Source organism: Manis pentadactyla, chromosome 16 (assembly GCF_030020395.1).
Source record: "Manis pentadactyla isolate mManPen7 chromosome 16, mManPen7.hap1, whole genome shotgun sequence".
Classification (NCBI taxonomy): Eukaryota; Metazoa; Chordata; class Mammalia; order Pholidota; family Manidae; genus Manis; species Manis pentadactyla.
Genome location: NC_080034.1, coordinates 5,489,801 through 5,517,499, shown reverse-complemented (window position 1 = coordinate 5,517,499; position 27,699 = coordinate 5,489,801). Strand labels below are relative to the sequence as shown.

At 42.8% G+C, this 27,699-nt stretch overlaps 1 non-coding gene across 1 annotated transcript; it reads left to right on the top strand.

The window, feature by feature from the left end:
* Positions 1-16,708: 16,708 nt before the first annotated feature.
* LOC118928373 (U6 spliceosomal RNA) lies at positions 16,709-16,815 on the top strand. The gene has a single exon (XR_005031207.1). It is a non-coding gene; the product is annotated as a U6 spliceosomal RNA (small nuclear RNA).
* The last annotated feature ends 10,884 nt before the right edge of the window (positions 16,816-27,699 follow it).

Below are 27,699 nucleotides of genomic sequence, written 5' to 3'. Positions count from 1 at the left end.
CTCGTGAAGGACAAATTCGCTGAAGCATGGGAGGCAGTCCGTGCCAGGAGTGCGTGCGCCGTCCCTGGTGCCCGCAGGTGTTGCTGATGGTTTTCTCTGGGAGTGTCATCACTGGGAGTTAAAGAGCCTGACTCAGCCTTAAGTGATGATACAAGATGGTCTGGAGATGTTTTTTTTCTTTTACTTGTAAGTTTTGGTGATTAATAGTGAAGGTCAAAGATCCTGACATACAGAAGTGAGACTTGCTGACACCACATGAGTCCTGGGGGGACGTGACACCGGAGGCATGAAGTGTAATTATGGTTGCACTGGAATTAAAAAATACAGGCTTCTCAAAGCTGGGGTCGCTCTGCGGCCCCCCACGCGGCCCCCCTGCATGCCTCCCTCGCTGCTGCCAGGGCAGCTGGGGGTCCCTCCCCGGGGAGGTCACCCCGGGAACAGCAGCGTGATGGAGCTGCTTATAGGAAGCAAGATAGGAAGTGCCAGGAGCGCATGTGCCGTCCCTGGTGCCCACAGGTGTTGCTGATGGTTTTCTCTGGGAGTGTCATCACTGGGAGTTAAAGAGCCTGACTCAGCCTTAAGTGATGATACAAGATGGTCTGGAGATGTTTTTTTTCTTTTACTTGTAAGTTTTGGTGATTAATATTGAAGGTCAAAGATCCTGACATACAGAAGTGAGACTCGCTGACACCACATGAGTCCTGGGGGAACGTGACACCGGAGTAAACATCATCCAAATCTTCCTGCTTATAGGAAAGGCTTAAAGAAAGGGTAAAAAACATTAGCAGAGTACAGAAAAGTTGGCAGTTGATGTTTCATGACGATAACTGACCCTGTTTCTAGGGGTTTGGGGCGGTTCCGGGTCGCCGTTCAGTAGGCCAGCCGGAGCCCCCGGCCTGGGTGGGAGCGCGCAGGTGGCAGCATGGCCTCTGCGGTGAAGGCCCTTCAGGTCCAGCCGTTATAAACCCCGCATGCCCCCTGCTGTTGGAGGGCCACATCTCAGCGGGCAGTTGGTCCTTCTGAAGATTACAAAACTCACTTATGTCTTTTAATAGCCGTGGTGGATTTATGTGAAACCATTTATCAAAGCCTCCTGGACCGGCGATCACCAGGGCTGCCCTGTGTCACCCCCAGGGGGCAATCCCGTAGATGCTAGAGGGCGGAGGTTTCCTTTCGTAGGGGACCCCCCGTGACCCACGTCCTGGGGTTCCATTCTTCCTTATGTATTGTGATAAAAACGAAAGTAAAGGAAGGGCCGATGCAAGACACACGCTAGCACAGAGGCCCCCCCAGCTTCTCACTCCAAGCCAGCTGCTTATTCACAATGGGTGTGGCTCTGCGGAGACAGATGCCAGGGCAGCACCATATTTTGGGGGCACTATTTTGGGCATCAGTCTTAAGTTGGATTCATTCTTCTACCGTTAAGTTCTGACAGATGCAGAGCAGCAGCCTGTGTTTAAGGACAAACTTTTCTTCCCACTTCATTCCCAGGCATTTTTGTTTTTCTTGTTCATTTTTGTCTTGGATTAGTTGGAAGTAGAAACTTTTCCTGTGGAACTTAATTCCCATGAAATCTACCAGCAAACTGTCGGGCTGCCACGTCCTGGGTTTAGGCTGGGCCTGCTGCGGCTCCGTCACGCTGCTGTTCCCGGGGTGACCTCCCCGGGGAGGGACCCCCGGCTGCCCTGGCAGCAGCGAGGGAGGCGTGCAGGGGGGCCGCGTGGGGGGCCGCAGAGCGACCCCAGCTTTGAGCGGCTCCGGCCCCTCAGGGACGGGATGAGGTCGTGTCCAGGCCTTACAGCTGCGTGTCCGCCCCGCTTCCCTCCGGCACCTGCAGGCCTTCGTCCAGCTGGAGTCCTGCACCCGAGGGCCACCTGCAGAGGGACCCGCTGTGGCCGCTTGGGGGTGGGGTGAGGATGCCACGTGCCCCTTGGGAAACCCGAGACCCGGCCTTGCTGAGGAACCGGCTCCCCGAGGGATGAAAATACAAGCGCCCAGGTGACGTCCCCCGACAACACGCGGCCCTGGTCGTGGGGCAGGGAAATCAGGCCGCAGCCGGCCGGCCGGGGACCCTGGGCTGCGCTGCTCTAACCTGCAGACGTCCCGGACGGGTCCATCTGTGGACCAGACATTCAGGCCTCATTTCTCTGAAACTGAGTGTAGTTTGTATCTCCCTCCCCTGTGCTTCCAGTCAGTGGGTGCCGACCTCAGCCACGTTGGGTGCTGCCTCCGCCCTCCGTCAGTCGGTGTTACAGCGTGAGAGACGGGGTGCGGGTCAGAGGCCGGCCCCCGGGAGGCGGTGGGGCAGGGCAGGTGGTGGCGGTGAGCGGGGTGCAGCTGCTCCGTCCGAGGGGCGCGGGAGGGCAGGGCCCGTGCGCACGGGGCGAGGGCAGCCCCCTGGGCAGGAGGAGTCCCAGGAAAGCCAGCGTTCCATCTTCTCTTGAAAAATCAAAGCGCCGGGCTGGTCCTGCATCCCTGCAGCGCTCATTCATTTCTGCATCTACTCATTTATTTAAAAAACTAGGCTCTGAGGTTTGATTTTTGCAATCCCTGGTGTAAAGGAGGTTTGGATTGAGCCTTGAGGGAAAGGCAGGGTCTTTAGACAATAGTGGAAGGGCATAAACACATGGGTGACGGGTAAAGGGGTGGGAGGGCAGGATGGACGTTTGATGCACAGTAAGAAATATGGGGGCTGCAGGCAAAGGCGAGCAGGGGACTGAGAGGGAGGGGCTGGCCTGGGAATCGGAGGCTTCATCCTGTGGATGCTGCGAAATCCATGGAGAATTTTAATCTATATGTTTACTAATGTTTTGGTAAGCTTGTTATGGATGTGGTGTGTAGAATTGGTCAGAGGTGAGATTAAAAAAGGGTGAAAAGAGAGTGTTAAAATTGTCTTAATTTGGGGAGGTCTGAATAATTTTAGTACACTACCTAATCTGAAGATTCACTTTTTAAAACCTCTGTGAAATAATCTCTTGATAAAGTGCTAAAACATTTGCTTTACAGTGTAAGCTTTTGATATGACAGAGACCCAGTAACTGATATTCAGAAATATAAGGATTTTAATGCAACTATTTTATTTTATTGAAGGTATAAGATAGCTTTTGTGCAATGAAATATTTGTGAATTGGTTAGGCGGTTGGTCTTATGCATTTAAGGATGAAGTGTCAAATTAATTATCATGTGATACATGAATATTTAGAAGCAACGTAATATCTTAAATTACTAAATGATAATACATTACTCTTAAAATGTGAGAGGTGTTGTCACCAATATTGACAAATATATTATCAGAAATGTTTGTTACCTTCCTGAGTCCTGGTTTCTTATGTGCTGAGACATTTGTTCTTACAAAAATGTTGATAATGCATTTTTAGAGTAATGTGATTGGAATATAATTCATTGTTTTGTAAGAGTTCAGGTTTGGCACTTCGGGGGCTGTGATTCGAAGGCCTCCCTCTGACACAGCTGATGCTCAGACTTGGTTCAGGAGGACAAAGATCTCAGCGAAGGGAGCACCCCTGGTGGTGCCACTCAGGTTATGTTGGCTCCATCCTTGCCATGTGGAGGCATTTGTGAAAACTTGGCTCATAAATTTTTATTTTTCTTTATATCAACCAGTTATTTTTGCAGACAGATTGAATGGGCAGCGAATTGTGTGAGGGGTACAAATTGGTGCACATTTCCTGGGTGGCTTTTTTCCCACATGAATTAGAAGTCCAGAAACACTTACATGCTTTGGTACAGTGATTCATTCCTACACATTTACGCCAAAGAAACAAAGGGATACATGCATGTGTTGACCTATGAGGACGTTTATGGTATTTTTCTTTACAGTACTTAAAAATTGAGAATAACTTGAATATTCAATAATGGGGGAGAAGGGGAATGCACATAATTTATTGCTAAGGGAGAGGATAGAAAGTACTATATAAATTTTCACATTAAGGAAAAAATCCTTAAATGCTTAGAAAAAAAAGCTGGGAAGACATTACCGGAGTACAGATGGTCCCTTCCGGGCAGGGGGGCTGCAGAGGACGTTTTGTTTTATTATTAGGTTTTACTTTGTCTCCAAACTGAGCATGTGTTGACTTTGTGATTAGAAAAACAAGCTGTCTTTTTTTTCCCCAAATTTCCCTGCACCAAATGTTAATTACAGCATTATTTATAATATTATTTGGAATATCTTGAATGTCCAGCTGTAGAAGGATTGTTTAATGAAATATTGTTCACCAATTCAATGGAGTAATGTAAAATAAAATGATTTCTATTAAGTACAAGCAAAAAGTTGGGATCACATTTATTAAATAATGTTATGTGAAGTCAGAGAGAACCTAAAATACTATTTACTCTAAGATTACTACGATTTACACTGGTGTAGATTCTGAAAAGCTGGGATGTATAGAATAATCAGTGATTGTGGTGCTGGCAGATCTGGGACTGATACAAATATTTTCGCTAGTGTTCTAATGATGAATCATAATGTAAGAATAAAAGAATCTCTGTGATGTGGCAAACAACTGGGTATGCAAGAGGCAAGACTTGGAAGCGCCGTGCTCGGTCTGTTTTGCTCCTGTACAAAAGCAGCTTACTTCTCAGGGGGCAACATGATCAGGTACGGATTGACTCCAGAGTATTAATCCCCTTAGTATTTAGCATCATCAGAAATAATGTGGCTACAAAGCCAAAGCAGCTCCGGTGTTCTCCTCTCCACCTGCCAGAGACATGCCTGCAGACTTCCTTCATCCCAGATTAGCAAGCACCCTGAATAGAAGTCCCCCAGACAGGTTGTCTCTGCTGCTTTGACAAAAGCCATGTACTCTACCCCCGAGGTCGTGCAAATGGCACAAAATGAAAAGTGAGTAGGAAATGCCTCCCCGCCCTCTCCACCCCTGGTTTGCTGCATAGGGTGGGCGGTGCAGAAAGCTTCAGCTTCCAGAGAGCACGTCCACAAAGGCCGGGAGGGGAGGTGCCAGCTCAGCGTGCATCTTGCCCCTGGGGTATGGGAAAGCGAGCTGGCAGCTGGCCCCGTGTCCTTTCAGAGCCGAGGGACAGAGGGGGCACATGACCAGCTGCCCACTTCCATACCAGGTGACACGGCTGGCTCTGTCCCCTTCTTTCTAGGCTGCTTCCTACACAAAGGTTGTCACCGGTGGATAAAAATACATTATTCTGCAGAGACAGTGAGCTTAGCTACAGTAAGTCAGTGGTGGCTGCCAGCCTGCAAAATTTAGGGTTTTTTTAAAAACCTTTTAGCACATACTGATTTTTCATGAATTGCACTGTAGAGGCACCAACTTCTAAGGTGGCTGTGACGGGTGAGGGGTTGGTTCACGGGGTCTCCTGGGGAAAGAGTGAAACAGGCTCTGGGCAAGCTGGTGCTGCTTGTTGGGACATGAAAATCTGCAAGTTTAGGGCATTTTTAGGGATGGCAGTTAGCCAAGTGATCATGATTTTCTGTGCCCTCAACTTAGTGTGTCTGACCTGGAAGTATGACATTCACAAGGATTTCAAAGACTATTCTTATCCCTGGAAACGTCCCAAGGAATTCGGAACTAGAGAGTCAAAGGGCATGGTGTGGGGGGGTCAGGTAAAGTTTGTGGGTCTCTCTGTGATATTCCTTGGTTCCCTAACAGTAATTTTTGATCTCATCAGGGCAGAGTCAAATAGAAACGCTAGTTCTGAGTTTTTAGGTTGACATACAATAGTAGGTATGTGAACATTTGAGGATAATAAATTAGGAAATATGAATGGATTCCATCACTGAAAAATCATTTAATCCTTTAAAAATGACATAGTAGTAATAGTTTTAATGGACTGCTTAGTTCTTAACCACTAAAAAAGGGGGTGGCTGCAATTACCTAAAAAGTCTAAGCCAATCTGTAGTGGGCTTTTGTTGTGGGTCTTCTCGTATCTATTTCCTTGCTTTTCTACGACAGCCCCTGGCCTTCCCAAGAGGTTTCCTTTAGTGAAACCACTCTTTTTCATCCCCAGTCATGTTTTTGGGGGGAGGCTTTACCTATTCTTCAATTCAAGTTGAGTTCTGATAATCTTAAATCAAGCTGGCCATCCCATTTTCCTGGTTATAATACATGGCTCAGAAATGGATACAAAAACATACACCAATGAGGAGATGTTTGCTATGTTTTCTGGGAAAAAACAGCTGCTTTCTTCTGGAACAGTTACTGGGATATGCCTGTGAGCCTCTTGGGTTTATAACGAGGACATCTATTTAGCTGCCACTACACGCAGACCCCGTGTGTTGGTGGTGACGGCAGGAGGGGTCGTTGGGCACTGTGTGGTCCCTGTCGATGATCCTGGGGGACATTTTTGAATGGGACAGTCGATCTCTGCCTTAACTAAGATAGTTCTGGTCACAGTTTAACTTTATTAAGCTCATTTGGTTTTTGATCTCTTATTACATAAATGGTCCTAACTTGTACAGAATCCTAAGATTTTTATAACAGGAAGTTCAGCCATATGTTTAAAGAGATCACAATTTACTCGACAAGGTGCATCTATTTGTTAGAGAACGGCACACAGTGAAATTATACATTCATCTTAGCTCACTGTATTCTGGAGCAGTGGTGCAAGGAGTGAATCCGGGGTCGGTGCTGTGGAACCCCCGCTAAACCTCGGCTCGCATTTCCTCCCATTTTTCATGATGTAAAAGGAGGGGAGTGGGGTCAGTTTAATTCAGAGCAGCAAACATCTGTGGAATGCCTAGCACAGTGGACTTTTCATATTCATTTTGACTACCCAGAATGTAAATCCCCTTCCTATGTTAAGAAATGTCTGAAAAAAAGTGCTAGGTGTTTGCTCTCTGAGTCTCCCTGCAGCCGGGGCATGGGCACAGGACGTAGGCTCTGCAGATTGGTGAACCAGCTCCAGAACGTTAGGTTAGAAACTAGCGATGTGCAGAAGCAGGGCCTCTGGAGGGTCCATTCTGGTCGGCGGTGACAGCGGCAGGAATGCTGACCAAACCTGTCCCCTGGATGAGAGCGGCTGCAGTTTCAGGGTGGGGCCCTTGGTCAGTTTTGTCAGAGGTACAGTGTTTGGTTTATTGTCCAGACCAATGGCAGTAACGTTTTGCTGAATCATTTCTATGGATCTTAGGATGGTTAGGTGGCCCCTACAACCCAGTGGTGTCTGAAGTGACAGAAAATCAGAATGTTTATGTAGCTGTGCTAAATGCCAGTTAGAGAATAATAGCAGTCATCCCAAGAACTTTGGAGAAAAATTAGACCCTCTTCTGCAAACAACTCATGTCCTTTTGAGAAAGCTCTTGCTTGGCTCCTAGGCTCTGGGGGAGACCAAAAGCCTCACCACAGTTCACTGGGTAATCACACAGCAAAAGCTGCCTGTTAGTTAATACATCAGCCTACAAGATTGGATATACCCTGTAGGATACCCTTTTCAGATGGAAAGGGAATGTGGGCTCAGGCATAACCAGGGCATGAATGCACAGGTAAGACACACGACTGGTCAGCTCATACTCATAGCGCGCCTGTTGACCCATGGCTTTGGCTGCATAGGGTGACTGGGGCGAATCAGCCTGAGATACCTAGAAAGGCAGTGTCCTCCCCTCAGGGGTGCTGTGCAGGGTGGTGGAGAGAAAGATAGTCCTATAAGGTAGAAACGCAAAGTGTCTACATTTCCTGGGAGATCCGCCTAGAGGCGTGGATCTGTCCTGGTTTACAGTGTCTGGCAGTCACCTTGTCTGGATGGCCAGGCGCCTTGAAGGAACATGACTGAGGGGGGAGGGATGAGGACATGTCTGGGCGGAGTCATCAGAGGAACCGGTGAGAGTGGGCCTGAGTGGGAGAACGTCACGTCCTATGTGAGTGCCGCCCAAAGGCCTTCCCTGCAACCAGGTCACCTGTCTGGCAAATGGCACAAAAGACAATATCTAAATGTTTCCATTAAGCACAGCAAAATGTTTCCTATAAACATAGGAAAATGTGCCCAAACTCATTAGCTAGCAGAAAGATGCAAATTAAAGCACCAATAAGTTGCCACTAAACAGCTAACATAATGGCTAAAAATAAGAAGATGGAAAACACTGTCAGTGTTTCACATGTCACATGTTGGCAAGTATGTGGAGTAACCAGGACTCTAACCCTGCTTACAGGGTGCAGATTGAATATTTCCACTTTGGAAAATTCTTTGACAGTATCTGCTAATGTACAGCACTCATTCAGCAGCACCATGCCTTGTTACATACTCACTATAACTGTGTGCATTTGTGCACCAAACATGCCCAAAGGACTACTTGCAGAAGCTAAAGATTCACAAAGCCCAAAATCTGGAAACAACAAAAATGTCCACTAATTAGGATGGGTAAATAATTGCATAATCAAGTAATTGAATATTCTATAGGAAAGAGCAAAGGAGACTGCACCCACTGCCCTACGTCTGACAGTGCGGGCGGATCTCACGCACAGTGCTGACGTAAGGAAGCCGGATAGGAACGCACGCTTTGCATGGTCTGTTCATGTGAAGTTCAAAAACAGGCAAAACTCACATGACAGACAACAAGATAGAAGGGGGGGAGTGATGTAGGGGTTTCAGGATTTGCCGGGTGTTTCAACGTGGCTGTTGGTACCTGCTCGTGTGCATACATTTGTTTTGAGGCCAGTAATCAAGTGGTACACTATGGTGCACATTTCTGTCTGACATTAGATTTCAGAAAAATGTTTATTTAAATAATAAAATGTATGACAGAAATAATCACAGAAAATATGATAGTATTTTAAGTGGAAAAAGCATTAATGATTGCAATGGGCTAAAAAAATATCAAATACATAAAATTCTTGAGTTTATTGTGGTCATACTAAGAGGACAGCCCATTGATCTTTGGTTGATACTGGGACACCAACCTACATTTAATGGTTCTGTTTGGATTAAATGAGCCAGTCTTCCTATCACTTGTAACTGTGACACTCCTACTATATGCCAGGGATCAGGTTACGCCCAGGAGGCTCCCAGCGAATAAGGAGCATCAACCTCATTCAGCGTTCTGCCGCGGGGCAGCCTGCGCGGCAGCTCGCTCTGGAGATCTCTTGAAGGTTCCGTGTTTTCCTGGCTACTTCATCTTCTCTAACTCTTCATCTAGGAGAGCTGGACGGCTGTCCTTCTGTAATTTAATTAAAGCCAGGGGAGTTTGTACTTGACTGGACATGTGGGATGCCTTCCCATCTGTGACCATCCAACTATAGACGCCCAATTTGAGGTGATCACAGCAGAGATGAGGGCTTCCGTGGAAGCAGGTCGGTTATCAGGGGTGCAGAGTGCAGGGGGGGAGGGGCGCGCAGCGATGCCCCCACCCTTCAGCCTATCCACCGAGCTCCCAGAAAAGGCCAGAAAACAACAGAGGAACAAGTATGGACAATTCCTGAGATGATGTGCTTGCACAGTTCCCAGGAGGTTGACCCCTAGTTCCCTACCGATCTTTATTTCACTTGTTAATCTTATTTAATTCTTATTAGTCCTCTCAGATGCCCCCTGACAATTTAAAACTCTACCCTTCACATAGTAGCCCAGAGTCCAATCAAGAGATAGGCTCATTAATTCAAAATACTAACTTCTATGGCCTTTGGTAAGGTTATGCCATCTCTGTTGTCTCTTCCATAAGCTGGTATAGTGATACCTGAACTCTGTTTTAAATGAAGGTAAAGTTATCTTTCTTGGAAAAATCTTTTTTAAACTCCCTGGGGAAATAACTGGGAATAAACAGACATTTCAAATGTCTTCACACTCCTAGAATTTATCAGATGAAAGACTTGTCAACTCTGAGCACAATAGTTAGTGTTTCTCTCACATGAAGAGTCTCTAATGCTTCCGCTTTTAGTGCACTAACATTAATCTTAAGCCCACATGGAATTAAAGCTATTTTAATTAAGCAGATAATCTGGCACTTACTAACCTTAAGTGTGAAGATGATAAAGCATTTTATAATGGCCAATGAATTAAGCACTCCTGGGGCTTTCATAGATGTGATTAGAAAGGGTAACTATCCAATTATTCTAGATGTAGAACTGAAAGATACAGTATTCAGCCAAGAAGTTGGGGCTTTCTTTCTGGAAATGGGTGTTTGCAAAGTTACTGAGCCAAGAATAGCCATTTATAATGTTGGAGAGGGCGTATATCCTCAATCATTGATTCCATAAGTATTTACTGTGCATCTACTCTATCATTCTTCCAAGCACCAAAGATGCAATAGTGGTGCAGTTCTTCTTACAGATTCAAATTCCAGAGGAGGACAGAGAACAAATAGGCAGTGGTTTTGGTTAGGAAAGACTAGTATTTCAAATAAAATATCACACTGGGTTTAGCTAAAACTCTGGACGCACAAAAAATCTACTAGAAGGTCTCAGGGCGCTAACAGATCAGGGAATCCTGTGGCCAGGGTGGAGGGGCGCAGGGGCTCCAGACAGTGGGCCTCGTGGTTGAATTTGCCCCCTCAGCCACTTGCTCTTTACCAGGAGGGACATGTACCAACTCGGGCTGGGTGGCTGAAAGTGACATCCTCACAGACTAGGGCCGTAGTGACCCGACAGAGAAAGCTGGACAGCGCTGTTAGTAAACTTGGCCTAATAAATGTATTTGAACAGAATAGACATTCCTTTCAAGTACGTGTGGAACACTGACAAAGACTGACTGTATGTTTGGCCATAAAGCAATCCTCAGTGCTGTTGAAAAGATTTGAAGTGTATATCTTATCATAACGCAATTATGTTAGAAGTCAATAGCAAAAAGATAACTAGAATGTCACTATATATGCTTTGAAATAAAGAGATACATGTACATATAACCCATGGATCAAAGAAAAAAAACAATGAGATTGAAAAATTATTTTGAACTGAATGATAATGGAAAATACTGCATATCACAACATGTGGGATACCAGTAAAGCTGTACTTGGAGGGAAATCTACAGCCGTAAATGCATATATTAGAAATGAAAAAAAAAAAAACTCTGAAAAAGTTATATCCATGCCAAGAGGTGAGTAAAGAATATCAAACCCAAAGAGAATAGAAAGTAGGAAATCAGATTTAGGAGGAGAGATCATGGAAATAGGAAACTATGAACAAGAGAGCACTGGTGATAATCAGTAAATTCCTGGTGCGACTGATCAGAAACAAAAGAAGGCACAAATTCCCCAAACCAGGAGCACAGAAGGACCACAGTGCTCCGGGCTCTGCAGACCCTAAAACGATAAGAGGATGTCACGAACAGCTTAATGCCAATATATTTGATCATTTTGATAAAACGGACAACTTAGAAAAATACAGCTTACCAAAAATCATTGTAAGAAGAAACAGAAAAGCTGCATGGTCCTTTATCTATTAAAGTAATCAAATTCATAATTTAAAAAAATGCCCACAAGGAAAACTGTAGCCCGCCGACAAGATGTGCTCCTTGACCAGACGCTAGTCAGGAACCCCCCCAAGTTCTCTTCTCGACCAGGCCTCGGCCTCCGGTCTTCCTCCTTCAGTCCGGCATCACCCAGAGTCAGCAAAAGCCTTGCTCAGTCAGTTTGGCCAGAATCTTTGCCCTTGAGAGCAGATTCCTCATCCCTTACCCTTGGCATCTGACCACCCCCTGGTCTGCCTGCAGCAAGATGCCGAGTCAGCTTAGCCAGAATTCCACTGACCTTTGCTATTGCCCCAGCATTTTCCATCCACTGCCCCCCACCCTGTGCCTTGTCTGTATATCCCCACTTGTCCATGCTGCATTGGGAGTGAATCAGGTTACCTACAAGGTCTCTTTTCCCTGTGGCAATAGTTCCTGAATAAAACCTGCTCCCGCGCCCTGCCTGGTCTGGGTCTGGCTCTCTTTAACGTGGCTACTGACTTGCTGTGAATCCTCCCTTCTTCTCTCAGCCTCCTCAGATCATTACAAAAGCCAGTATTAATGCTTTCCCAATATTGTTTCAAGAAAATGGGCTGACAAATTTTTAGTGATCAGAAAAATAAAATGTCACTGTTTTTCTGAAGCCTTACCAGAAGCTCCAAACCATGGAAAATATCCTTTTCTTTTCCTGTTGCTTCTGTTAATTTAATCAAAACTGTAGGTCTTGTCCTCAACAACAGCCACAACAATGGCTAAGAGAGGTTAAGTAACCGCCGTGACAGAACTGTTGAAGCCAGCTTGCACAGCTGGGCTGAGGCAATTTAGCTTCCCTGTGTTGCGCTGCTGCGTATTGTGCAAGCCACACTGGAACAGTACAAACAGGGAAGTCCAACGGGACTGGGTGTGATGGGGAGACGGTGTGAACTTACCGCTAGGATGTGGGCTCAGCGCTGGTCAGTTACGATCCTGACCCATGCACTTAGCTTTGTGCCTTGTGTTTTTAAATATGTCGAGATGCATATTATAATACTGACTGCATAAGATTATGGTGAGAACTAAATGAAATTATGTGAGTGTTTTTATGATTACGCCTGACACTTAATAGATGCTTTAGGCTTTTCTTACCTGGATAAAGTGGCTAAACACAGTACATAGGTCTAACTTCGGAGTATTGCCTCATCCTATCTCTTTTATCCACATAGAAGAGGTCTGAGCAGTATCTTCTAAAATATAGGCATCTTCTGCCCTTTTAAAATGGTCTGTTAAACCTAGTATTACTCCCAAGGAGAGAAAAGCTCACCTCCTTTTTAATTCTTATATCCATATGGGCACCTAGGTGCTAATGTGACAAGTAGCTCTGAAATAAACATTTAAAAAAGAGTTTACTGCTTTAATAAACTATTCTCCTGTCTCTTCTTTCTCATTTTGATCAGCAATGCAAGAAAACACCTAGATGGGTTGTCAAGTCTCATCCATCATCAGAAATGAAGTCAGGAATCTAATAAGAATCTCTAGGCACTTCCTGCAAAGCTGTTGTCTCTTTAACCACACCTCCATGTTCTTTTCTTTCCAAAGATTTTCCAAGTGTGATGCAGATATACTCCTAAAAATGGCAAGAAAATAGTTAAATCTGCTAAATTCAGGCTGAGGTAGGAATCATCAGACCTGTCATGCCGTTGTTCTGTTCCTGCCCAACAGAATCCAAAGCATCAATGAACACAGGGAAGGCAGCAGTGAATAACTGAACAGCAGTGATGACGTGAGTGCAGAATCCTTCAGCTGAGTTTTAAACACAAAATTAGAAGTCTAATTTTTCAACTTTTAGTGTTCTAAAAGCAGAAGAGCATTACAGTTTCTTTGTATCCTTGTAAAAACATTTTCTGAATATGACTGTATTTTCTTAGAAGGATAATAGGTCAGAGTAAATTAGCAAAAATTCAGGTTAACTGTTTCCCTATATATACATTAGAGAGGTAGTTGTACAACAGCTAAGAAAACATCAGCTTTCAGTTAAGGAAATCTGTGTGGAGGCCCCAGCTCTGCTACTTATTTTAATATTTAAGTACACCAAGCCTCAGGTTCTGCCGCCAGCTCCGCAGCTTGTCTACACAGCCTTCAGTCCGTCCACTGGGCCCTGTGCCTTGGACGCTGGTTACAATGCAATCTTAGAAATGGTGGAACTTCTAGCCTCCAAATGCTGCATTTGAAAATGAATCTATAGTAGAAAGTATTGTATAATAGCATAAAAAATAGGGTTGCAGGTCTCCTGTAAGTTAAATGAAATTCTTCCTTATTCCCCTCTTTTTCTCCTTTGAGGAAAGCATAGGAAAGTAATTCTGTTTACTGGAATTGCTGTTGTTTGGTTTCTAAGTTATAAGGGTTTTTCTCTCTCATTTTTTTGAACTGTGAATTCTAAAGTAGTTCTGAATTAATCAGGCTGAAATTGAATTTGTGCTTTCGTTTTCCTACCAGTCGAATCTAAAATCGTTAGTAATGTTTTAAAGAATCATATTATTGCCACCTGGCCAGGGTGCTTCATGGAAACAAGAGAATTAACTGAAACAGTTTTATTCTTTTACTAAAATTTTTCATCACTTGTAAAGGGTTTCTGCTGAGCTTCTTAGGGGCTTTTGCATTTCTCTCAGGCACTATCCCACCCCTGCTTGTGGTTGAAACCCAAAGGATTCTGATCAGGACACTAGACCAGCATAGCTCCTTGTTTCATATTAAGTTGGGGTATGAATGATTGAGAAGATATGGGGAAACTTAACAGACTCAGCAAGATGTTTTGATTTAGTGAATTTTATAACATAAATATTACATTTAGAGCACACATTAGGGTTACATCTTCTTTAAACTTTAAATTAAGTGTGTGTGTGTGTGTGTGTGTGTGTGTGTGTGGTTGCACACGTGTGCGTGTGGTCAGCTCATGATTCCAGCCAACGATCGGGTCTCCAGGACCGGGTGGGAGCTGACGGAAGCAGCAGGATCTTTAGTATTTCACATCTGGGTGATTCAGGGCTGAGCGTGGACTGTTGTCTCTGAATAACAGACCAGCCTGCGGTGCACTGATGGCCTCACTCTCTTCCTCCTCCTTAGCCTCATCACCCTGCCTTCCACCTGCCCCTCTCCTGCCTAGGGAATGTAGCATGTTTAGCAAGTCTGGTGTATTTATGTGGGTATATATATAGCAGCATCATAAGCTGGGTATCCTAGATCAACACTACAATTTACAAAATAAACAAAAATTTGAAAATTATAGAAAACATTCTTTTAAAATGAGCCAATAAGGTGGCGGGTTTGTAAATGAAGAATAATCAGTGTCCAAAGCTGAATGAAAGTAGGCCATGAGAAAGGCAGGCGGAGCACTGGCACTGGACAGGTGGAGCGCGGCAGCCAGGCCTTACCCGAGGGCCCCCCAGCCCGGCGATGGATGGGGCCCTGTTCTCAGGCCTGCGGGGCACAGAGGGGCCAGGGGCAAGGACCAGGCACTGTGCAGGCCACAGGGGCCCGACTACGTGAGGCAGGGGCAGTAAAAGCGTATGCCTTCATGTTAGGGGGAAGGGAGCATGGCCCTCCCATCGTCTCAAGAGAACAGTGGAAAACTGCTGGCTTTGAACCTCACTATTGAGTGGAGGCCAGAAAATCTGCCTGGGAATTCGAGGCTGACAGACAGCCGCACACAGTTTTGTGGCCTGAATCCGTACTATTTAGATGGTCTCAGAAACAATAAATCGCCCCTTTAGCTTAACACCATTCTGAGCTGGTGTCCCCAGGTGCTCGGAAGAAACAGATGCTGTCAGTGCTGGGAGAATCCACCTTCAGCGTAGGCCTCAAAAATTCCCGCTGATGAAATTTCAAGGAATAGGAATTCTCAGTCAAAGCTCACAAAAGGCCTCGTATGATGGTGTCAGAGAAAATCGGCACAAGATCAGAATGGAATCTGCAAGGCTTTAGGCATTGGCATTACCAGGCACAAAACGGGTAAATTAGATATTTAATTGTTAAAGATATAAAGGAAGTAGTACAAATGGTAAGTAAGAAACAAAAGAGGTTAGAAACGAGCAAGCAGCTTTTCGAGGGAACCAAATAGGATTTCTAGAAATAAAAACTAGTTGAAATAAAAAATTCAGTAAATAATTTTGAGAACAGGTTAGATGCTGATGAAAAGAAGATTAATAAAATATACCTTTGAAGAGATCAACTAAAATGAGCACAGAAGGACAGACAGATGACCAATTTGAAAGAGAAGTTAAGACTTGTGGAATATAAAGTGAAAATGTCTAAATTTAGTCATGTAGGAGAAAAGGGGAGGTCAAATAGGGCAGAGAAAAATCCCGAGAGCTAATAACTAAGAGTTTTCTGCAGTGGGTGGAAGACATGACACCTCAAACTCAGGAAGCTCTCAAATTCCGTGCAGGATGAAGACACATCTAAATGTAATATAGTAACATTACTGAACATCAGAAATGAAAGAGAAGCACTTAAGAGCAGCTAGAAAAGGATTACTTTCAGCTGCCAACTAGGTTGACACTGGCTTTTCACAACTGAAGTAGAAGTGGATGAATATTTTCAATAACCTGAGAGAAAACACTGCGACTTTCAATCTGGAATTTGGATGCAGTGGAAGTATATGTCAAAGAACAAGGACGGCAAGCATGGGGAAGGTACTCCAGTCAGAGCAGCCAGGACGCAGGAAGGAAAGGCACGGGGTGGTGTGAGGCGCTGAGGTGAGACTGACTGCGAGACAAAGGCAGGAACGCCCGCTGGGGCTGAAGAAACAAGGCCGGCCTCACACACACACAGTACTGATAAGGGAAGGCTGAGGGGTGACGGGGCCGAAGGGTTCTAAGGTATCTGTATTATTTGGGAGAGGGTAAAGAAATTAATAAATTTTATGCTTTGTTCAGTAAGTATGTTAACATGTCTGAGCACACTCACAGAATAGAAATAGAGTATATTATTTCCTGACTAGTTCAAGGAAAAGAAAGGATGAGGAAAAAATAAATTTGAAAGCAGAAAAAAGAAGAGCAACAAAAAATGTGGAAGAGGAATGATAAAAAATAAGCAGCAAGGTGGGTGATAGACCATATGAGCAATTACAATAAAAATAAGTGGATTAGAAGCTTCAGTTAAAACTTAAAGATTATCAGACCAATAAACCAAAATCCTACTGCACAGAATTTACAATTGCCCATCTGGAACTTTAGGGTACAGATAGTTTGAAAAAGTAACAATATCAAATTATATACTGGAAAGTTACTAACTGAAAGAAAGCTGATAGTGCTGTATAATCACACGGTAAAGAGACTTTGAAGTAAGAGGTGTTACTAAGGATAAAAAAATCTATCTCGTGCTTGCTTCTGCAGCACATATACTAAAATTGGAATGATACAGAGAAGATTAGCACGGCCCCTGTGCAAGGATGACACGCAAATTCATGAAGCGTTCCATATTAAAAAAAAAATCTATCTCATAATGATAAAAGCTCAATTAACCAGGAAGATATAATAATCTAGAATTCTGTGCACCCAAAACATGGCCAGAAAACTATATACAGTCAGAAATGACCAAAACAAGGAAGATTAACAAAACAATACCAATGTAGGAGGTTTTAAACTCATGGATTTTAATGACTGACAGATTAAGTAGGCAACTGTATCAATGATGATGGAGCATTTGATAGCATGACACTGCAGGATCCATGTCCCTCCTGAGTGCAGGAGTGCCTGTGAGCTTAACACAGAGTGGGTCACAGGATGGGTTTCTGAGGCTGGATTTCATATTCATTTCTTTCTCTGAATGCAATGTAATTAACTTAGAATTTAAGGACTACATGTGTAAGTGGTGCAAGAGATAATTCAAAAAATCTCATATTTTTTGCAGATTTAGAAACACGTGCCTACATAAATCAGATGTTAAAGAATCATCAATATAAAATAGGAAATATCTTGAACTGAACAATAATCATCTGTGTAATAAAAGTTTGGGGATCTTGATAAAGGGAGATTGAAATATCTGTGTTGTAAAAGAAGGAAGGTCTGATGAGTGGCTGGGTGGCTAGTGTGAGTTGAAAGGACACCAGGATAAGCACAGAATGCAGAGGGAGGGAAGCAACAGCAACAATGAGCAAATGAATATAATACATTTAAATGAATGAATAGAAAACAAACATTTAATTGAGTAGATCGACAAAGCCAAAATTTCACTTGGAAGGACTATAATATTGATGAATCACTGTCAAGACTGGTCATGAGAAAGGCGTGAAGGCACCAGTAAGCAATAAAAACAGAGACAATTGTAGAGTTACAGAGATTTAAAAAACCGTGTATGAGTAACTATGCCAATAAAGGTCAAAGTTTTGATGACAGAAGGACATATTTCTAGGAAAAATGTATCTAAAAAAATGACTGAAGGAAAAACAGAAACTCTTACTGATCCTATATCTACAAAGGAAATTAAAAGAACAATTAAAAATATTCCCTCATTGAAAATATCAGGACCAGAGAGTTCTTACCTATGAGTTCTACCAGCATTCAAGAAACAAGTAATTCCAGTATTGTAAAACGATTGGGGAATATAGACAAAGAAGGAGTGTACTCAATTCATTTTATGAGGATGCATTTTCTTAGGGTGCAACCCAATTAGGACTATACAAGGAAAGAAAGCTACAGGCCAGTATTACTTATGAACATAGGAGCAAAAAATCCTAAAAATAATATATTAGCAAAATGATTACAACAAATGCATAAAAAGATGACACATTATGACTAATTGGGGGTATTTCCAGAAATGCACAGTTGGGTTGATATAAAATTAATTCACCAAATTAGCAGGTTAAAGGAAGAGAAACACTAGATTATCTCAATGGAGGCAGGAAAAGAATTTACCAAATTTCAATATGCATTTATAATAAAATCTCTTGGGATATTCGTAATAGAATGAACATTTTCAACTCAGTAAAGGAAAACTACAGAAACTATGGCCAACATCACACTAGTGGTAAAGGATCAAAAGCACTCCTTTTAAGACCAGGAATGAAACAAGATGTCAACCATCACCACCTTCACTCAGTGTTGCGCTGGAAGTACAAGATGGTTGAGTAAGGAAGAAAGTGAAAATGAAGGGATTAAGATTGGAAGGGAATAAATAACTATCATATCTCACATATGGTTGTATAAATAAAAGTAAAACAGAGAATCTATATGTAAATTAGAATTATAAGAGGGTTTAGCAGAGTAGCTATAAAAAAATCAATTGTATTTTTATACACTGAGGGTAGAAAATTTTATTAAAAAGCAATTTTAAAAGATAACCACTTAAAATAGCATTAGAATGTAAAGTATTTTAGAATAAATCTAACACAACATAAACATGAACTTTATGGGATAATCATAAAACCATAGTGCTAGACAGTGCACTAAATCTAAATAAATGAGAGAGGAAGACTAGATTTTGAAAGGCCAGTTGATCTGAGGATTAATCCAGTTACTGTGATGTAATTTGTGCGCTGATGTAAACTGGACTATAGAGCTGATGCAGTTCCAAGAAAAAGTCCAGCAACTGCTCTGGTGGAATTCAATGAACTGATCCATACATCCAGGAATGGAAAAGTCCCCACAGGGCCAAAGCACCTCTGAAGTGCAGTGAGGAAGCACATGTCTTACCAGGCAGAAGAAAACTTAGTGAATTAGAAAACGTGGTGCTGGTACAGTGATAGATGAGAAGTCCAATGCGATTGATAGCAGTGCCGTCAGAAAGATGCATACATATATGAAACTTAATTTTGGTCAAAGCTAACACAGCAATCAAGTGGGGGGGAATAGGAAAGACTTAAAAATGGAGTTGAAGCACTTGTAAACCACACTTAAGTTTAAAGACATAGGTAAAAGACAAAACTATAAAAATTTTACAAGACATCATGAGGGAATATATATTTATAACCCCCAGGGTAGTGAAAAATTTCTTAAACAGCATACAAGCATAAATCCTAAAGGAAATGATAGATGAATTTTCCAAAATTAAAATTAGAACCTCTGTTCATCAAGAGATGCTTGAAAATAAAGAGAATCATCAGCCACAAAGGGAAGAAAATATTTGCAACCAGCAATACCAATAAAGGGTTATAATTCAGCCCCACAGGTTGGATAATGAAAAGACATGCAGTTTTAAAAAGTGGGTCAAAGACAAAGGCAAAGAGAAAGCACTGCGAGGGTGTGCAGAGCCTGCTTCTGGTGATTTCATGGAAGGTGGCAGGATTAAGAGCTCTTGTCTGGGCCGCCCTTCTGGGTTCTGGTTTCTGCTCCGCTGCTGACCATAACTGTCTAATGTCGTGACTCCAGGGAGGGGAAAATCCCGGGGCAAAATACCTTTGAAACGGAAATCAGCCAAAGGCAGAACAAAGATTAAACCCGTTTACGGCTTACAAGTAGTGGTCCAGTTGCTCTCCTGCTGCAGCAGAAGCGAACAAATCCTCCCCGAAACCTCTGCAGTCCAGATAAGCCCTCACTCGTTGGGGTAATTACCCACCGATCTGGAGATGCCTACTTCTCTCCACTCCTTGGAAATGCCTCTTGACCTGGAGTTGCACTAAAGCCAGGTGAGAGATTCTGTGAATATTGCAACTTTACCCACATTGTAAAAGCCACAAATTCTCTAAATTAAAATTTCTTGGTCTTTTGAGCATTATTATCAACCAGACATTTTTCTAACACATCTCTAATTCTTAAAACAATCCTATAATGTAAGAATTATTCCTGCTTTACCGACAAGGCAACTAAGGCTCAGTCAGTTAACTGTGTTCTAAGGTCAACCCCTGTAAGTGGTAAAAAAGGAACTGAAGTCCATCGGCACTGGCCCCAGGATCAGACAGGTCCTTTACATTTTGTTCTCCTTCCAGGAAGACAAGAAAGAGGAGGCTTTGGGATAAATCGCCGCCCTCCTTGATTCCTCACAGCTCTAAATATTTAGAGTTCCTGCTGCTGTCCTTATTAGCCACTGTCTAATTAGCACTGGTGCTGTGACTGTGTCCATCTCGTTGTAAGTGGACAGATGGACACTGCCATGCAGGCAAGAGGCTTCCATTGCATAACCAGGTTCTATGCTGAGCTTTCAATGACTCAGCTGTTTGCAGCTGCTTCTTAAAGGAGGTTACAAGGTTTTTTTTTTTCACTTGGCTAATTATTCTGAACTTTAAGAACCCAAAAGAAAATCTAATATTTCTAAATTAAGAAGAATTTTTATGCCACATTTTTGGCATGAAAGAAATAATTTTGGAAATAGACGGGTCAAAAAAGATTTATCTCTGGGACATTTCAGAATTTAATCAAGAAAAGTCAAAACAACACTTGAGATGAAGATTTCATTGTTGCAGATTTCACTTGGACCGCCTTTGCTTTGGAAAGTTGGAGTTTGCAAGGGAGTGGGGGGCATTCTGACTGATGAAAGGCAGAAGAACCCTTCTCAGAGTTCCTTCGCTTTTCTCAGAATGGCAACTTGGTCATGTAGAGTGTATCACAGAGAAATTCCACTCATTCAATTTGTTTAAATTTCAGGGAGGCATCAGATGTCCCCAACTGCTCTGATTTAGCTTTCTACTGGGTGGAAAATTGGGCAACTTTTCCTCTACCTCAAAGGCTCAAGGAAAATGATTAATTTCTTTAAAATATCATTCTTTAAAAATGTTTCCCCTTTCCACTGAAATATAGATGTCTGTACTTCTAACAGAGCAAATAACAAATAGCATGGTTTGGAAATCAAAGAGTCTAGAGTCACACCCCAGCTCTGTGACAACATGGGTGACCTCAGCTCTGAGCCTCTTAGCATCTGTGGCAGGGATGTCAATGCTTACTTTGCAGATTTTTTCCCAAGGCTGGATTTAGGAAGTGCACGCCAAGCGCTTGGCCTGTGAGAAGCACCCTTTAAGGGTTGTTATTATCATTAGTATTATTGTACTATTTTTATTGAAATGCACCTCTTTCTCAGGGATGACAGCAGCGCATGTTCTAGTAACCACTCTAGGATAAAGAACTGAGCATATGGGTTGTAAAACTTCTCTGGTCTAGACATTTTTTTGAGAAGGGAGTTTAGACTATTTAAGACACTGTATTATGCAAAAGATGTCAGGAATGTCACAGGCCCGTGAGTCAACCACTCCTCCACTCTCCCACTGTGGGCTTTAATATCAGCTCTGCATTAATTCAAACAGAAGTATCTGCAAGGTTTTCTCTTCTGCTGACTTCACTGCAGGAGTTGGGCAAAGCTCCTTTGGTCTATGTGACTGAAAAGTCATTATTTCTTTTGAATTGGATCATTCCAATTCAAAGCAGTAAAAGATCATTATTATAGGAATTTCAGAGTATAATTGCAACCTACACTGTCACTGTACTTTCTCCAAATAATACATATTTTTTTTGTAAAACAATGGACTGAATTTTAGTCATGTTCCCTAAGAAAATGGGAAGTGGACATATGAAAGAGAAGCGGCACAGAAGATTTTAATGAAATGCACGCACATATCTATATATACACACACACTTATTTTGCTTATGTAAAATCCTTTTGGTACCTTAAATACCTTAAAAAATAGAGAACAATTTTCCTAAAAATAAAATGACATATGCTTTTAAATGACCTAGGTTAAAAAGGGGGAAAAGTATTTGCTAATGACTGAATTTCAGGAGGAAGCAAAGCATGGAGGGGAAACGGGCACAGCAGTAAAGAGAGAAAAACAAAATGACATGAAATCCCAGGTGATTGCATTTAATTCCACAAACATTTTCTAAGTGGATAAAGAGACCATGGGAATGGAATACTTGCTTTTCCAGGTGGTCCTAGTCCAGAAGAGGAGACAAAAATATAAACCAGGAATGAGAATCTGGGTGGTGATGCCAGTCACAGACAGGCTTCTGCTATTGCACAGATCATAGGATGACGGGCAGTCACAGCTCAGGGGATGACACGGTGGGCAGGCTCGACACGGTGGTGGGGGGCAGGAGAGGGTGACCACCTCCAAGGGTCAGTGTCTGGCTGCTGAGGCAGAGGGGACCCTGAAGGATCAAACTCTCTGGGCTTCTACTCGGTCATCTGTGAAGGAGTTCAACTGAATGAGATCTAAGGTCACTTAAAAAACCTTGTCCTGTGAAATAGGAGAGGTAAGGTGAGCAGGTGGTGGCCCACTTAATTCTCATGGACAGTGGTTCATTCAGTTTAAGTGTCTCTTTCTTAGAATTCCAGGATGAATTTCTTAGCCCTTTATTAATTTATAAACAAGTCTTAAAGACCAAATTAAGATGAGAACATTTTTAATTCAAAGTATTTACACTAGACGCCATGTGGGATAATCCGGATAGCATGCTTCTTGAAGTCAGGCACACCTGGGTTCAGTTTCTAGCTCTCCCGTTTATTCGGGGGGAAAGTCATCGGGGTCCCTGGACCTGCAGCTCCACCAGGGAACTTGAATCAGGGCAAGTCTCAAGCCCCAGCTCAGACTTCTTAAATCAGGAACACTCCAGGCCCACAGGAACGGGCCCTTGTGCCCAGGGCTCCCCGGCCCCGGCTGGCATGCTCTTCCCGGGGCCGTTAGGAGACCCGCGGCTGTGACTCAAGGTCAGTGTTTGCCCTCGTGGAGGGAGTAAGCGCACCCCTTGGTGTCCCGCCCTAGTGGCTGCAGCACCCCCAGCTCTGGCCCCGGGGCCCGGCTGAGCCCAGTGACCTCTGAGCTTCGTTTCCCTCACTGGGAGGAGGCCGTGCTCTGCGGCCGCACAGATTGCTGTAGGGTCACATGAGATCGGGTATTTGGAAGCACTTTATAAAACAGTTTTATCTACACTGTATGTGCAGCATTATGTATTAACATAAGCAGTATAAATTATTCATTCTTAAAATATTTCTATCAGTTATAGAGTTCGGTCATAAAGCATAACGGTTTCGTGTGCTTGTAAGCTTTAGTGAGTTTTCAGCTTGCTTTTACCTGGGTTTTTCTGTTTTCCTTTGACCTGTAATTTATCTTGTGTGAGGTGCTTTGAATGGGCTCAGTGAGACCACATCTAGCACGGGGGTCATTCTTCATCAGAGCTGTTTCTGCTATAAGTGGTTGACAAACTCTTTTTTGTTCTTTGAGGCCTGGATAAATGCAAATAATTTTTTCTGGTTTTTCACTACTTAAAAGTCACAAGAAGGTGTTCAAAAGTAAAATTTATGCAATCAGTATGGTGTGAGGTTATTCATGCCCAGACACCTAGTCACCTTGGACAGATGAACCCTGAGTATTTATTGTCCTTACATAGTATTACAGCTTGTTGGGCCAATTTTCTGACAGAATAAAACCCATATTATTTCCTTACAATGCATTCCATACTCTACTCCATTACCCACATTTCAAAATCACTCAGGCCTCACCAACTCTGGTTCTCAAAACATTGTTACAGGGAAAGAAATGCAGAATCACTGCCAAATGTAGTTCTAGGGAAGCTCTTATGCCTGTCAGGTGATAGTATGTATTATCCCTCATTTATTCATCTGGTAAGAATTTAGGTAGCCCTGACTTAGACAAAGTATCATGTCTTTTTCACAAAAGTGCTTAAATCCAAACATTTCGTACATGCTCCTGGGATCTGTGTAGTAACGAAGGGTCATCACAAGTTTGTATTTCTAAGCAAGTATGGGAGAGATCGAGGATGTCTGTGGCACAGCAGTGACAGCCTGGCCGCGTGCTCAAGGCCCTGCGGTGAAAGGAAGCACCCTTAGCCACGTCCACTCTTGTTACGAGCGGTTGGCAGGTGTCCTTGTACATCCAGTGCCATAGGGTGGACAGAGCGCTTTGACCTCCAACAGACCTGGGCTGGGATTCTTGGCCTGCCACACTGGGGCCAAGAATTCATCATCTTTACAATGAAGTGTTACGCGGTTTAAATTAAATGCTGTTTAAGTAACACCACTGCATAGCGTCTGCTAAAGAAGGTGACATTTAACAACTAGTCGTAGAGTTTTAGTTCCTGAGAATTCCCGAAGATGCCGTTACTGTCAGCTCGAGGGTGAAGGCTGAGGAGTCGTGTGTCCGTGTGAAGGGCCTGCGCCTGTGGCAGGAGCGAGGAGAGCCCTGAACGGCAGCTGCTGAGCGGGGTCCCTGGCTGTCCCAGCCCTCGCCCGTCCCCACCCAGGTGGGGAAGCTCTCGGTCTCTGATCCGTGGGTACTGCTGTGGATCGTTACTGATTCGTTCTGTCTGGACAGCGAGCGGCAGGGGTCAGCCAGGAATCAGGGTGAGAGTGATGACCCCATGCCTGTTCACGTGCAAACGTCAGAGGTTGGCAGTGGAATGCTTTAGTGCCATTTATGGAATTCACTGCAGTCTGATTAGCATTTGCCAGGCCCTGGCAGGAGCTCTGACCTCCCTCGTAGGTCTAGTTGATCCAGGAAGTTCTGAAAGTTGAAGTCTCATTATTTACCTTAATGCTGAAGAGGGATCCATAGATTTTCAAAGAAAAAATTGCTTTTTGGAAGTTCTAAGTCTTCCTTGTGCCTGGGTGGTCCCGTGTGCGCTGCTAGCCCTAAGCAGTCCCCAGGTCTCCCTGCTCACCGTTCCGGGAGGCAGCACCGGGAGGAGCGGGGGGCGCGGGGCGGGGAGGGGGGGCCTTCCAGGGAAAGGGCTGCGGAAGCCCTTTGTTTATACGTTCACTCTAAGGGGGAGCTATTCCGTTTTAAACTAAAGAGATGATGTTTTAGAAGATTAGAATACAAATTTCCATTTTGATGAAATATAATGTAAAAAAGAAAGGTTTTCATTACTCCTTTTGAGACCAATGGCATAAAGCTTCTTAAACTGAGTATTTTGGAAAGAAATAACAAAACAACTAGTAACAAATTAAAAAATAACAAAGTACTTGCATTGGGCTGTAGTGTAGGACTTCTTTATATTCTTCAGTTCAATTTCAAATACTGAGTATTCTAAGACAACTATAGGTAGGGTGGGGTCAGTGTCTTATGTGTGAACACACTATGTAGAAGGATGTTTGTACTGATTAGAGAGCAGTTCTTCCAAGCGGTATTTAGTTCTTGTATACACACCTAGGTCCCCTAATAGACTGTGCAGAGATTGCATAATATATATAGTTGTACATTCTCAGCCCTAACAAACTTAGGTATTTAATAGGGATTTAGTTAATATTTAATTTAAGTAACCATAATGTGCTATAATGTTGGTAAAGGGCACTATATATTAAGAAAAACTTCTTTTAATAACTAGGCAAGATCAGTGTTTTCTTTGATTTTAGAGGTTGGACTAAGCTGAGAATTTGGTTGAAAAATATGATAGTATATGGAGTTTTTATTTAGGTAAGTTTAAATATAGTTATAGTCATAAATTCTTGGCTCAATATTTTAGGAATAAATAAACAAGGCCCGGTCAATATGGACTATGTCTATAATATTCTGATGCAGTTAGAAAAACACAATCTAGGAAACAAATGTATGTGCATCGTGATTATGACTACAAGGACGTTCCTGGTTTTCCCTTCATTGGGAAATTCAGAGATGATACAGAAAATGTGAAAGAAATCCATGGTCTGTTTTTATGCCAGAAGCAACCTTACCAATGAAAACTAAGTACAAATTTCACTGGCACCTGTCCTGCCTAATTAGGAGCATTTTCTGAGGTTTGAAGCTTTTCCTGTGGTTGATGATGTAATGATTGGGTGGATGATGATGTAATGAACGGGTGGAGCTGTGATTTCCACTGAAGCCTCTTCTACTTCTTGGAGCAAACGCACACAAACGGGTTGTTAGGCAGCAGGATTAATCTGGAACTTTCGGCTCCGAATTTGATTCAGTTCTGATTTGATTCAATTCTAAAAAAATCTGAAGGTCATTCATTATAAAGGTTATTTCTTAGCGATTTTAAGGCTTATTTCTCCATTTCTAAAGCACTCATTTATTAAAACATTAAAATGGTCAGTCAGATTGCATTCTAGAAACCTAAGTACAAATTTCACTGGCACCTGTCCTGCCTAATTAGGAGCATTTTCTGAGGTTTGAAGCTTTTCCTGTGGTTGATGATGTAATGATTGGGTGGATGATGATGTAATGAACGGGTGGAGCTGTGATTTCCACTGAAGCCTCTTCTACTTCTTGGAGCAAACGCACACAAACGGGTTGTTAGGCAGCAGGATTAATCTGGAACTTTCGGCTCCGAATTTGATTCAGTTCTGATTTGATTCAATTCTAAAAAAATCTGAAGGTCATTCATTATAAAGGTTATTTCTTAGCGATTTTAAGGCTTATTTCTCCATTTCTAAAGCACTCATTTATTAAAACATTAAAATGGTCAGTCAGATTGCATTCTAGAAACCACAATATCCTTTATATATATTTTTTCTACATTTCATTTTACTTTAGACCATTTACAAAGACCATTACTTTAGATAATTGAATAGGTGCTTTATATTTTGGGAAAGGCCAATTTCAAAATGTACATCAAGTATATGGTACTTTGAATATACTGCATGAATTTTTAATAGGTGTCAATACTGATAAGTATAATTAAGAATTTAAAAAAACATTATCCTCATATCTCCTTGGGTTGATGTGCTGAAAACAGATGTGAGTCACCAGGCTTGTGATATATTCTTAATAAAACAGATAATATGATGTGTCACAGCTCTGAGAAAGAACAACTTACTGCCTATTCAGTCAGTGTTACTATGCTTCTATTTTCTGTGACATCTGTGTTTGTCAGTATGTTTGAGACTTCCAGTTGTCTGCTCAAGAGCCATTTTCATCTTAGAAAATAGTAACAGATTCCTCACTTTTCCAGGAAGGAATGTGCTCAACTAAAAGACCGTATTTCTCAATCTTCTTTGTAGTTACAGGTGGCCGATTACATGTTAGTAAAAGTAATTGGGTGGTTCTAAGGCTCCTTAAATGAAAACCAGCTATCTGGCATGTTTTATTTTCCTCTTTAAATTTTCTCCTTCCTGCTGCCTGGCAAGTCACAATGGTTGGGGCTCCAGCAGCCATTCTGGGCCAAGAAATGACCTTGACAATGGAAGCCATGTGTATCATGTCATGGGGAAGTAAAAAAGTAACTCATTGCCTCAGTTTAACTAAACTATAGGTAGGTTTCTTTCTGACTATAGGTTTCTTTCCTCCCTTTTCTTTGAGCATTTATTTAGAAAGCAATTGTAAATTCTTTCTCTGCCCCTGTGAAGTGTAAATCTTGTCTCAGCCTCCTGTCAGTTTTATAGCCCAGGAATGTTACTCTCAGTGACGTGGGAGCCATCCCTTTGAAATACAATAATCAGGAAAGAGAGCTTGGCTATCTCTCAGTCTCTGTGAGAGGGTAGGAGCCT